Source organism: Tenrec ecaudatus, chromosome X (genome assembly GCF_050624435.1).
Source record: "Tenrec ecaudatus isolate mTenEca1 chromosome X, mTenEca1.hap1, whole genome shotgun sequence".
Lineage (NCBI taxonomy): Eukaryota > Metazoa > Chordata > Mammalia > Afrosoricida > Tenrecidae > Tenrec > Tenrec ecaudatus.
The window spans coordinates 19,258,507-19,269,702 of record NC_134548.1 but is presented as its reverse complement, the minus strand read 5'-3'; positions in this window follow the sequence as shown (position 1 = coordinate 19,269,702).

Sequence of the window (11,196 nt, the reverse complement as noted above, 5' to 3'; positions counted from 1 at the left end):
TCCACGTCATAGGATGGCTCTGATTGGTTAGATGTGAGTAAACAAACATTCAAAGCCCTGCAGTGTCAGTGAGGCTTTGAATGAACAGCGGAGGAATGGCAATCATCACCTGTGAAATGTTACACCTCGCTGGGGTACCACTGACCCGTGTATAAGGCGAACCCCAGTTTTGCAGCAAATGTTTTGTGCTGAAAAACTTGGCTTATACACGAGTATATATGGTAGGCATTTGCTTTGTCAGCTACCTTGGATCATTCCAGCAGCACCAGTGGGGCAGTTTCACCAACATTGGAAAACACAAAGAGCAGGTGGTCACCAAAGACTTAAATGATGGCACGTACACCCATGTTCACAGCACTAGCACCAATAGGTGATGGAAAAAAACAAATATTCATCAATAGACAGACAAAATGTTGTGCACACATACAGTGGAGGGGTGGTGTTTTATTGTTGTTAGGTACCTTAGAGTCAGTTTGGACTCAAATATTAATGAAATGCTGCCGTCCTCACAATCATTGTTTTGTGTGTCCATTATTGCAACCACTATTTCAGTCCTTCCCACTGAGGGCCTTCCTCCTTGTTACTGACCTTCACATTTGAGAAAGTTGAGGCTATCTGCTCCCATAAAGATTTAAAACTCTAGAAACCCAGAGGGACAGTTCTACTCTGTCCTAGAGGGCTACTATGAACCATAATCAGCTCGATAGCACTGAGTTTGTTTTCATTTTAGCGTTTTCTACTTTACCAAGTATGATGTCATTCTCCAGGCACTGGTTTCTCTTGTGAAGACGTCCAAAGCACTTGAGACATGGTCTCATTGGTCTGAGTGGCTAAAAAAGGAGGTAAAGTAAAACTGAAGTGGACTTGGAGTATGTAATGACTTACAAGTTCATTTCAAACATTCAAAAAGAGAGACATGGTCTGTGATCCTAGCTTGTAGAGAGCATTCTGTCTTTTTCCAAAAAAGTTCTTCTGACAGTACATAATATATTCGATATTCTTCTTTGCCAACATGATAATTCAAAGACATCAATGTTTCCTTTGTCTTACTTATTTGCTGTCTAACTTTTGCATTTGTGTGAGACAAGCGAAAATACCATGGTGAGCACAAGATGCACTTCAGTCCTCCAAGTGACTTCCTTGCTCTTTAACATTTTAAAGAGGTCAAGTGCACAGATTTTCCCAATGTGATGCTTCATTTTATTCTCTGACTGTTGCTTCCATGGGTGTTGATTATGAAATGAAATCTTTGACAATTTTGATCTCTCCTCCAATTATCATGATACCATTTAGTGGTCTCATTGTGAAGATTTGTGTTTTATGTGGAGTTGTAATTAACACTGATGACTTTAGTACAGGTTCTTCTTCAATAAGTGCTCACAGCAAGCAAGGCAGTGTCATGTGCATATTACAGGTTATTAATGAATCTTCCTCCAATCCTGATGTCATGCTCTTCTTAATCTGTTTTTTTAATAATCTGTAAACCAATTGACTTGTCTCATTACATTTGTGTTCTCTGAGAGGTGAATGGTATCTTGTTTGTTATTGTTTTCTCATAGTTTGATACAACTACTCTGGACTTGATGGATGGATGAGTGAATAAAGGAAGGATGTATCTTGAGATGGAACCAACCCCACAACCAGTGCATTGAAGTAGGACACACTGCAGTGGTACAATTGGGCTAAGTGTGCCTAAAAACTTAATGTCCATTGCCCAGGGTGAAAGAAAAAATGTAATCAAAGAATCAAGAAAGGAGCTAGTCTACAAGTGAAGTGTTCACCAAAAGAGCAAAAGAACTAGGTGAGGCCTGGCTACCATTACCAACACTTCTAGCCAAATCAAACCAAACTCACTGTCATCAAGTCAATTGTGATTCATGGTGACCCCATAGGACTTGGTAGAACTGCCCCTTGGGCTTCAGAGACTGCGACTCCTTAAAGGAATAGAAAGCCTCATCTTTTCCCCCTCTGTGTGACTGGCAGTTTCAAATGGTTAACCTCTCATTTAGCAGCATGGGCAAAATGGGGATGTATGTGCGACAGAACCTGAAATTCATATCATAACAAGAAGCAAATTAAAAACAAATAAGCAAACAATAACTTTTAAAAATCCAGACCTACTGGGCTGGTTGAGATTAGAGGAATCCCTGAGAAAATTGCCCCGAAATCTTCTTCAAACCATGAAGCATAACTATCCCTTAAGGCCACCTTGAAGCTAAATAATAAATTGGCTCACAAATCAATAACTATCACCCTTAAGTGTTTTTTAAAATGTTACCTATATGAAACCAGTCGGCAATTACTTAGAAACAAAAAAGAGGATATATTTATGAAAAACAACCAACCTGAAAGGAAATAATAAGAATGCTCACATTATGGACAATGTAACCAAAAAGCATGTGAAACCTAATGTTTTTATTGTGTACATTTAGTAGTAGAAATATTAACATACCAAAATGAAAGAAAATAATGTTAACACGGCCCCCATATGATGTATATTTATCCATAAGCTGCATCCATACACTATGCCAATTCATATATTAACATTTATATATCTTCTATTTTTAGAATAAAATAAGTAAACATATATATATATATTTTTTAATATCAGCTCCTTCTGCCTCATTAGATTTTTTCCCCATTAGATTTTTTTCATACTTTCAAAGTCACTGCTCTAAGCCAACATTTTTCTTTTCAGGTAAACATCTCCATATTCTTCCAGCAGCGCCCAGTTCAGTATGATTTAATAAACAGAGGTGCCAAGTGGTGAAAAAATTGCCAGGAAACTAGGGAGTTGTCACAACTTAAAGTTGCAGTGGTAGATCTCACCTTTGGAAAGCGTTTAGTCTATCACAAAAGGGTTTGTTGTGATTCTGTTGAGAAAACCTCAGCACCGTTTTGATTTACTATAATTATCCTTCAGGTCTCCATGGAAACCTTCCAACTGAGATCCTCTGGTCACTCTTGCTCATCACATTGGGCTCTTTTCTTACACAGCGCCTGTCATGTGTGTAAGTCCTGGTTGCTCTGGATGCGCATGCCTTTAGGTGCCATCTTCACTGGACGGTCAGCACTAGGAAGTCAGCAATGCGTTCATTATGTTCAATAAACTCATGCCGATGGTCTGTGACAAATTACAGATCTGACACAATAGTACATGGGAGGTGCTCCAAAAATTGGGGGGATCAAATGGATGAAGGGCATACAATTTCCATTTAATGATCTTTTGCCTTATCCACCACCACTGATTTCAATGCATTGCCAACCTATCAGATTGAGTAAAAAGGCTTCTTAGGATTTCCAAGACGAACTCTTTAAGGCAACAAGCAGCCTCATTGTCCTGAGGAGCAGTCAGTGTGTTTGAACTGCTGACCTTGATGTTAGCAGCCCAATGCTTTCCCCGCCACTGCACCAAAAACACTCAAACCAAACTCACATCTGCCCCAGATTTGATGCTGGCTCATAGTGACCATATGAGAGTTTCTGATACTATAACTCCTCAGAGGAGTAGAAAGCCTCATCTTTCTCCCATGGAGTGGCTAGTGTTTTCAAACTGCTGACCTTGTGGTTAGCAGCCTGAGTCCAAGGGTCTTTTTTCTGGGGATACCTATACAGAATTTTTCTACTCTGTGTAGTTTCCCTCTTCTTCCTGTACTTGAAAGCATCGGGCAGAAATAGCTGGGCCTTCCCCATTGGATCTCAGAATTTGAACAATTCACCATGGAACATTCTGGAAAGGAGCAATAGTACGGTGTACACTTTGAAGATCGTTCGCAATTTTGTTTCCATTTTAGTTCTTAATCATTGCTCTCTTTTTAGAAATGCTTTTCTGATCTGCCCTGTAGATCTGTCCTGCGACATCCAAATTGGGAAAATGTCAGTTACTGTCAAAGTCACAGCTCCCTACTGAGCTCGTCCAATGAAGCAACAGATGGCCAGAGGCAGAGAATTTGTTCTCCGCTTTTTCTGATTCTTATTCTGACACTTATAAAATGGATGCAATCGGTCATAGTTCCTTGGATTCAGTTTTAAAGACCCATATGAGCTAAGACTTCCATTTTATTTACTATGTGTGTACAACAGCATAATGTACCCCCAATTTAAACACTTTTTATGCTTGGAATCCAAAAGATGCCAATGGTGTAGGTCTCTAATTATCATTTGACAAAACACTGTTCATATCTATTCATATCTTTCACCTTTGTATAAGCTTGTCCTTGACGCCCTTGTTAAGTCACTCGTACACAGTATCACAGACAAATGGGTTTGCTTGGCTGGTTGTGGAGAGCATTGTCCAGTTTTCACTAACTGAGCACGAGTTTGCATTCTGCAGTACTGGGTACGCTTTAATACATGTACTTTAGCATCTCCTCATTTTGTGAGTACATTTCATAACAATGCAATCAGTGAATTCTTGTACCACTGCCTTTAGTAAATTTTGGTATCGCCTTCTATAGATTCTTTCGGCAATAGGTTCTCAGCATACATCATTTTGTCATTTCTCAATTGAGGGAGTGCTTAGAACTTGCCAGGAGCATCAAAGATTCACATTTACAGAATACCTTTTCTCTGTATTGAGAATTTTCATTTTTCATAATCTTTCTGGAAGATGCTTCTGAGAAATTTCTCAGAAGACAGCTGCATCTGTTTTGGTGACTGATGATAGTCTGACTTCACAAGTGGCCTCTTTGAGAGGTTACTAAGACTTGACATGTTCACATGCCATAAATCTCCCATGTTCCGATTTTAAAATATATATTTCCTCTCCACCAGCTCGAGCATGGTGAAACGCATGTGCTTCTTTGACAGCCAAGCCCAAGAAAGGAAGACAGCGAGCTGTTTTCACAGAGACATCAATCTGCTCAGTGTCTTGGCTAGTTTGTGTCCATATCCCACTTCTCTCATCAACTCCAAGAAAACATGTGTGACCTTTGATAGTTCAGGGAAATCTTGTAAACTTCTCTTTGAGGTTTAATAATATCATCATTCTTTCAGGGGTGTTGTACCAGCCGGTACAACAGCTTGGGAACTCGGCTGATGGGTGAAATGTTCCATTCACGCTGTTTTAACAACATTGGCTCCATCATGGGTGCAAATCGAAACAGTGGAAAGAATCGGAGGAGGAATATATATATTTGGATGTTCAACTGCGATTACGTTTTTTCCAGGTACTACAATGAAAGTGCACTTTCTGGGAGATAAGGAACCTGCACAATGCCACAAAGTCCCCTGTGGGCGCTTGTTTGATATTTGCTGGAGATGTTAATGATGTAATTCCATGAGGCAGCCGTTGGTTAACAAACCCTGTGAATCTAAATCAGCCCTGATTTAATTTGTCCTTCAGTAAAGGTTAAAACATGAAGAATATGTGAGCATACATTTGTGGAAGAAATAGAATGCAGCTTTGGAATGAATACGCAATTCATATAAACACTGTTTCACTGATTCTCTCCAGCTACGAGTATCTCCTATCTCCCTGGACAAATTACACACACACACACACACACACACACACACAGACATACAAATAAGATTAGTTCCATACACACACACACACACACACACACACACGATTAGTTCCAGAATGTGAGGCCACTTTCTTCTTCATTTTCGTGAAATAGGTAGTTCACATAATAGTTCTTCAGCTGGGCTCCCCAATTTGCAACATTTTCAGGTGGGGCTGGCACTTCTAATAGGAATTTCTTGTCCTTCTTCTTTTTCTTCCTATTGGACTGATTGCTTGCTCACTAGGAAGATCTCACACTATGACCTACATCTTCTAGTGGGTAGACTTTCATATATAAATGCTAGTGGTTCTCAATCATGGTTGAACAATAGAACTATCAGGTGGGGGGTTAAAACAATTCCAAAGCCAGGCTGCACCTCAGATGATCGTACTCCAATGATAGCAGAAGGGAAGAGGTAGAGATAGTGCTCATTCCTTGTGAAGGTTTTTAGTCTCTCGGGTGATTCTATCTTGTAGCTGAGGGTGAAAATCTCTATCCTTCACGAACAAGTGGTGAGTTAGTTAAAGTTTATTGTGCCAACCTGGCCAATAAACACATATGGGGTTAATTGAAGGGCGATGGGATAAGTGGCTTGGTGAACCTCGCCTTTCTAGTTCTCGGGTCTGTTACTTTCTGATGGTTGAACCAGGGTGCAGCTGCCTTCACCAGTTCCCTGCTTCAGCTGGCAAGGCTCACTTCCTACAAGACATTGCCCAGGGAGAAGCCACATGAACCTACCCTGATGCAGCCCTGGGTGCTGGAGCAGTCGGTTGAAGACCCCTGCCAGCGCTGAGGTGCTTACACGCTCACTGATTCAGCTTTCCTCCTACAGTGGGCATCATAGTGTGTGTTTTGTGAGCTGGAGGAAGACTTTGTGAATTAGTGTCGGAGATATGGGCTAATGTTGGACTTGTGGGCTTGGGCAGCACTGTTGTTGGGATGTTTTCTTGATGTGAACTTAACTTTCATATAAAACTCTCTCTTATACATGAGTTTCTGTGGATTTGTGTCTCTAAAATACCCAGACTAACACAAGTGGTTTCATAATTTAAAAGTTATTTCTGCATTCAAAGTTTAAAAAGCTGATTCCTATAAAGCCATTGTACAACTGACAAGTGTCTGGATCAATTACTCAAAGCAAAACCCTGTGAGAAAAGAAATAAATTGACATGTTAATGTGACATTGTGTTAGTCTGGGTAGACTAGAGAAACAAATTCATAGACATGCATATGTGTACAAGAAAGAATTTTACGTACAAAAGCAGTTGAATATTGAGAAAACATCCCAGTCTGATCCAGATTCAGTCCATAAATCCAATATTAGCCCAGATGTCCCATACCAATCTATAAAGTCCTCTACAGACTCAAGAAACACATACAATGGCACCTAATGCAGGATGACCACAGGCCAGTGGGTAGAAAGTCTTTGGATCCAGTGGCGTTGTAAGCATCTCAGCACTGGCAGGGGTTTCCACGTGGCTTCTCCGGCTACAGAGGTCTGGTTGCATCGGGGTAGGTCCATGTGGCTTCTCTTCAGCAATGTCTGGCAGGCGATCAGTCTTGTCAGCAGAGTGTCTCTCGGGGAGTGAGCAGAGAGCAGATCGGTGTCTCCTGCCTCCAAGGAGAAAAAAATACAGCAGTTCCCAGAATTCTCGGGAGAAGGCCATGCCCACAGAGGTCTCATTGGCTATCTCTGGATTGAAAGGTTAGACTCCACCCTGACTCTCTGAATCCTCCCATTGACACTGGATTATGTAACTCCCACAGACATGTTCAGCCATTTCTACATCCTGTGAGCAGCATTCCAAGGCAGTTTTTGGTAGCCTCCCTGGATTCTCGTGTTGTCTCCCCACCTCTAACTAGCTGTAAAGACATGGGCATGCTACTTAGCACCTTCATGCCTCAGTTTCTTCCTCTAAAAAATGGCATTGGTATTACCCCAAGCCATTTCTTATCATGAAGACTAAGCGGACTAACATTTTCTGAGACGGCCACAGAGTACATCGTGTCACCTTTGCGAGTCAAACGCTTGGTGTGCAAAACGCAAAACAAATCACAGGCAACAGGTGAACAGATGAGTGTGGCTGTGTTTCCAGGAAACTTCCGGCTGACAGAAACAAGTCGGGGCCCAACTTTGTCCCGTGGGCTGTAGATTGCCCATACGTGGACTAGTATAAAGGGGCTTCACAACGTTTGTGGTAAAAGGGAACTGAAAACGAATAGAATACTTTCCACAAAATGTTTGCATTCCTCCCGCGCATGCTCCACAGTTGGCACAGTAGCTGGCTATTGTTGTGATGGCACAGTGAGACCAGGTCTGCTTCCTCCTTAGGACACATGCATTTATCCGTCTCTCTCCGCTCCACTTCAGGCTCTGTCAACCACCAGACTCCAGCTTCTAACTCGGACATACAATAGCTGCAGGTCCTCACAAAAGGGGAAGGTGTCAGAAGTCTCCTATTTCGGTGTGTTTCAGAGCTGGGGAGAAAGAAAGCTTAGGCCAGCGCACATGACCAGGAGTGGGTCCAGCTTCCAGGGGTGCATCGTCTTCCAGGCGTCCTGGGGGCAAACACCACAGACACTGAAGCCACGAGGGAAACTGTACATTAAACTGTGAGTCATAAGTATTTGCTGAAGTCCCAGACACGCAATAAATCCTTACTGCCAACTGCTCGGCATGAGTAATAAAAAAATCCATCCACTTAGCTAGAAATAAATTTGAGAATCATGCTTTAAACAATAGTAATGCGTGAGCAAAATAAACCGTGACGCAGCTCTGCTATTTCATCTTTCAAGGAAGGATAGAGGAGAGTGACACCAGGGGGCTGGCCCTTTTGCATCAAGAGTGGGAATCAATGAGGAATGCTGAGTGAGTCAGCAGTTAAAAAGGAAACTGAATTGGGTGGATCTCTCTCTCTCTCCCTCTCTCTCTCCCTCTCTACCTCTCTCTCTCTCTCTCTCTCTCTCTCTCTCTCTCTCTCTCTCTCTCTCTCTCTCTCTCTCTCTCTCTCTCTTTTGGCAGGCCACATTTCAAAGGCTCATCCTTCTCAGGCCTGAGCTGCTCCTTGGACACTTTCAACAAGTCATGGATTTGTTCATCATTTATTTAAACACCTCCTACATGCCAAGCGTTGTGTTAAAGCATAGAGATGCTGGGTCCAGAAAACCATGACCCTCACTCTCCAGAATTCTCCCCAACCACCCTTTGAATTGGCCAGCTCAGAACCCCCACTTTTCCTCTTTTCCCCTCAAGAAAAACAACCAGAATCAGATCATATCCATTTTCACAAATGGCTTCGAAATCCCATGGCATCAATTGCTGTCATGTAATTCTTTGCTGATATACTTTCATAGTCACATTTTGCTTTATTCATGGAGTTGCCAAGGATAGACACAGAGTGTGGGGGTGTCTTCCTCACTAAATCCTTTCCAAAAGGCTGTTTTCACAGTTTAAGAAACAGAAAAACCTAAAACTTACCTGGTTCCTTTAAATATGGGGAAAGGTTTTAGGGAGAGGAAATAGAAAAGTATAAACAGAACAACTGGCAGGGGTTTATCATGGCCACACATCATGGCCACGCACTTCAAACTCAAAAATAAGGCAGGGAGAGTCAAATGTCTGAATAGTATTAAAGGTCTTATTAAAAGATCTCATTAAAGAGTGTCTATCTCTGTTGGGGACAGAATACCAAACCCAAAGAGATTCATGTCAAGTCCCTGAAAGCCATGGATACTGTATATGGAAAAAGGAACTTGGTAGATGGGATCAAAATAAGGAATTTTCAACAAGGAGACAATTCTGGATTATCTGGGTGGGGGAAATATAATCACAGGAATTAAAGTGGGGCAGGGCGCATCAGAATTAGAGAGAAATGTAAACACAGATTAAGAGGTCAGAGAGGAGAGAGGGTCCTGAATTTCTAGTTTCCAAGTTTCAGGATGGGCTCACGAGGCAAGGAATATAGGAAGCCCCTCCCTCAAACTCACTGCCATCCATTCTATACTCCTTCAGAATAATCTCTTTTTTTACATATGTACATTCCTTTATTTAGACCTCTATAAATGCCTTTTGCCTCCTAGCTCTTTCCTCTATTTCCTTTTTTTAACATTTTATTAGGGGCTCATACAACTCATATCACAATCCATACATCCATCAATTGTGTAAAGCGCATCTGTACATTCTTTGCCCTCATCATTTTCAAAGTATTTTCTCTCCACCTAAGTCCTTTGCATCACAGGACAGAGTAGAACTGCCCCTTTGTATTTCTGAGACTATAAATCTATAGGGCAGCAGAAAGCCCCCCTTTTGCCCATACGACAACTGTTGTTAGGTATCATCGAGTCATCTCTGACCCGTAGGGACTCTATGCACAACAGAAGTAAACATTGCAAGGTCTTACACCGTTCTCACAACTGTGCCTAACCCAGAGCCCATTGATGCAGCTACGGTGTCAATCCATCTCCTTGAAGGCCTTCCTCTTTCTCACTGCCCTTCCTTCCACTTTATCAACCATGATGTCCTTCTCCAGGGACTGGTCTCTCGTGACAATCTGTACAAAGTTTATAAGATGAAGTCTTGCCATCCTTGCCTCTAAGCAGCACTATGACTGTACTTCTTCCAAAACAGATCGGTTTGTCTTTTTAACAGTCCATAGTGTTTTCACTATTTGAATCCAGCACCACAATTCAAATGCATTTATTCTTCTGTGTTCTTTCTTATTCAATGTCTAATTTTCATATGCATATGATGCAATATAGAATGACATGGTTTGAGTCAAGCACACCTTAGCCCTCAAAATAACCTCCTTACTCTACCATCCTCTCAAGACGTCTTGCGCAGCAGATTTGGCTGAAGTAATATGTCTTTGATCTGTTGACTGCTGCTTCCATGAGTATTGATTTTGGATCCCCGTAAGAACAAATCCTTGAATACTTCAACTTTTTCTCCATTTATCATGATGTTACCCAAGGTATAGTCATGGGGGCTTGGGTCTTCCTTACATTGAGTTGCAATCCCTACTGAAGGCTACAATTCTTTTTTAAAATATTTTTATTGGGGCTCATAAGGCTCTTATCACAATCTGTACATACATCAATTGAGCAAAGCACCCTTATACATTCGTTGCACTCATCATTCTCATAATTCACCTTCCACTTGGGTTCCTAGAATCAGCTCGGTTTCCCTTTTTGTCCCCCGTCCCCCTCCCTCCCCGATCCCGCCCCTGGTCCCTTGATAGTTTATAAATAATTATTATATCTTATCTTACACTCCCCGGCATCTCCCCTCACCCACCTCCCCGTTGCCCATCTCCCAGAGAGGAGGTTACACATAGATCTCCGAGATCGGTTCTCCCTTTCTACACCCCCTTCCCTCCTGGTGTCGCCACTCCCACCGCTGGTGTTGAGGGGTTCATCTGTCCTAGATTCCCTGTGTTTCCAGATCCCCACTGCACCACTGTACATCCTCTTACTCTTCATCAGCAAGTGCCATCCTCACTTTCAGCAAGCAAGTTTGTGTTATCTGCATACTGCAGGTTGTTAATAAGCCTTCTTGACTTCGTTCCTTCTGACATTTGCTTTAGCTATTCTATGCTTAAGAGGAAGTTTCAGAGTCTCTTCGGACATCCACTTTGATCTGTTCATTCTTTCCTGTCTTTTGAATGATCTTTTGCTTTCTTCGTGAATGATG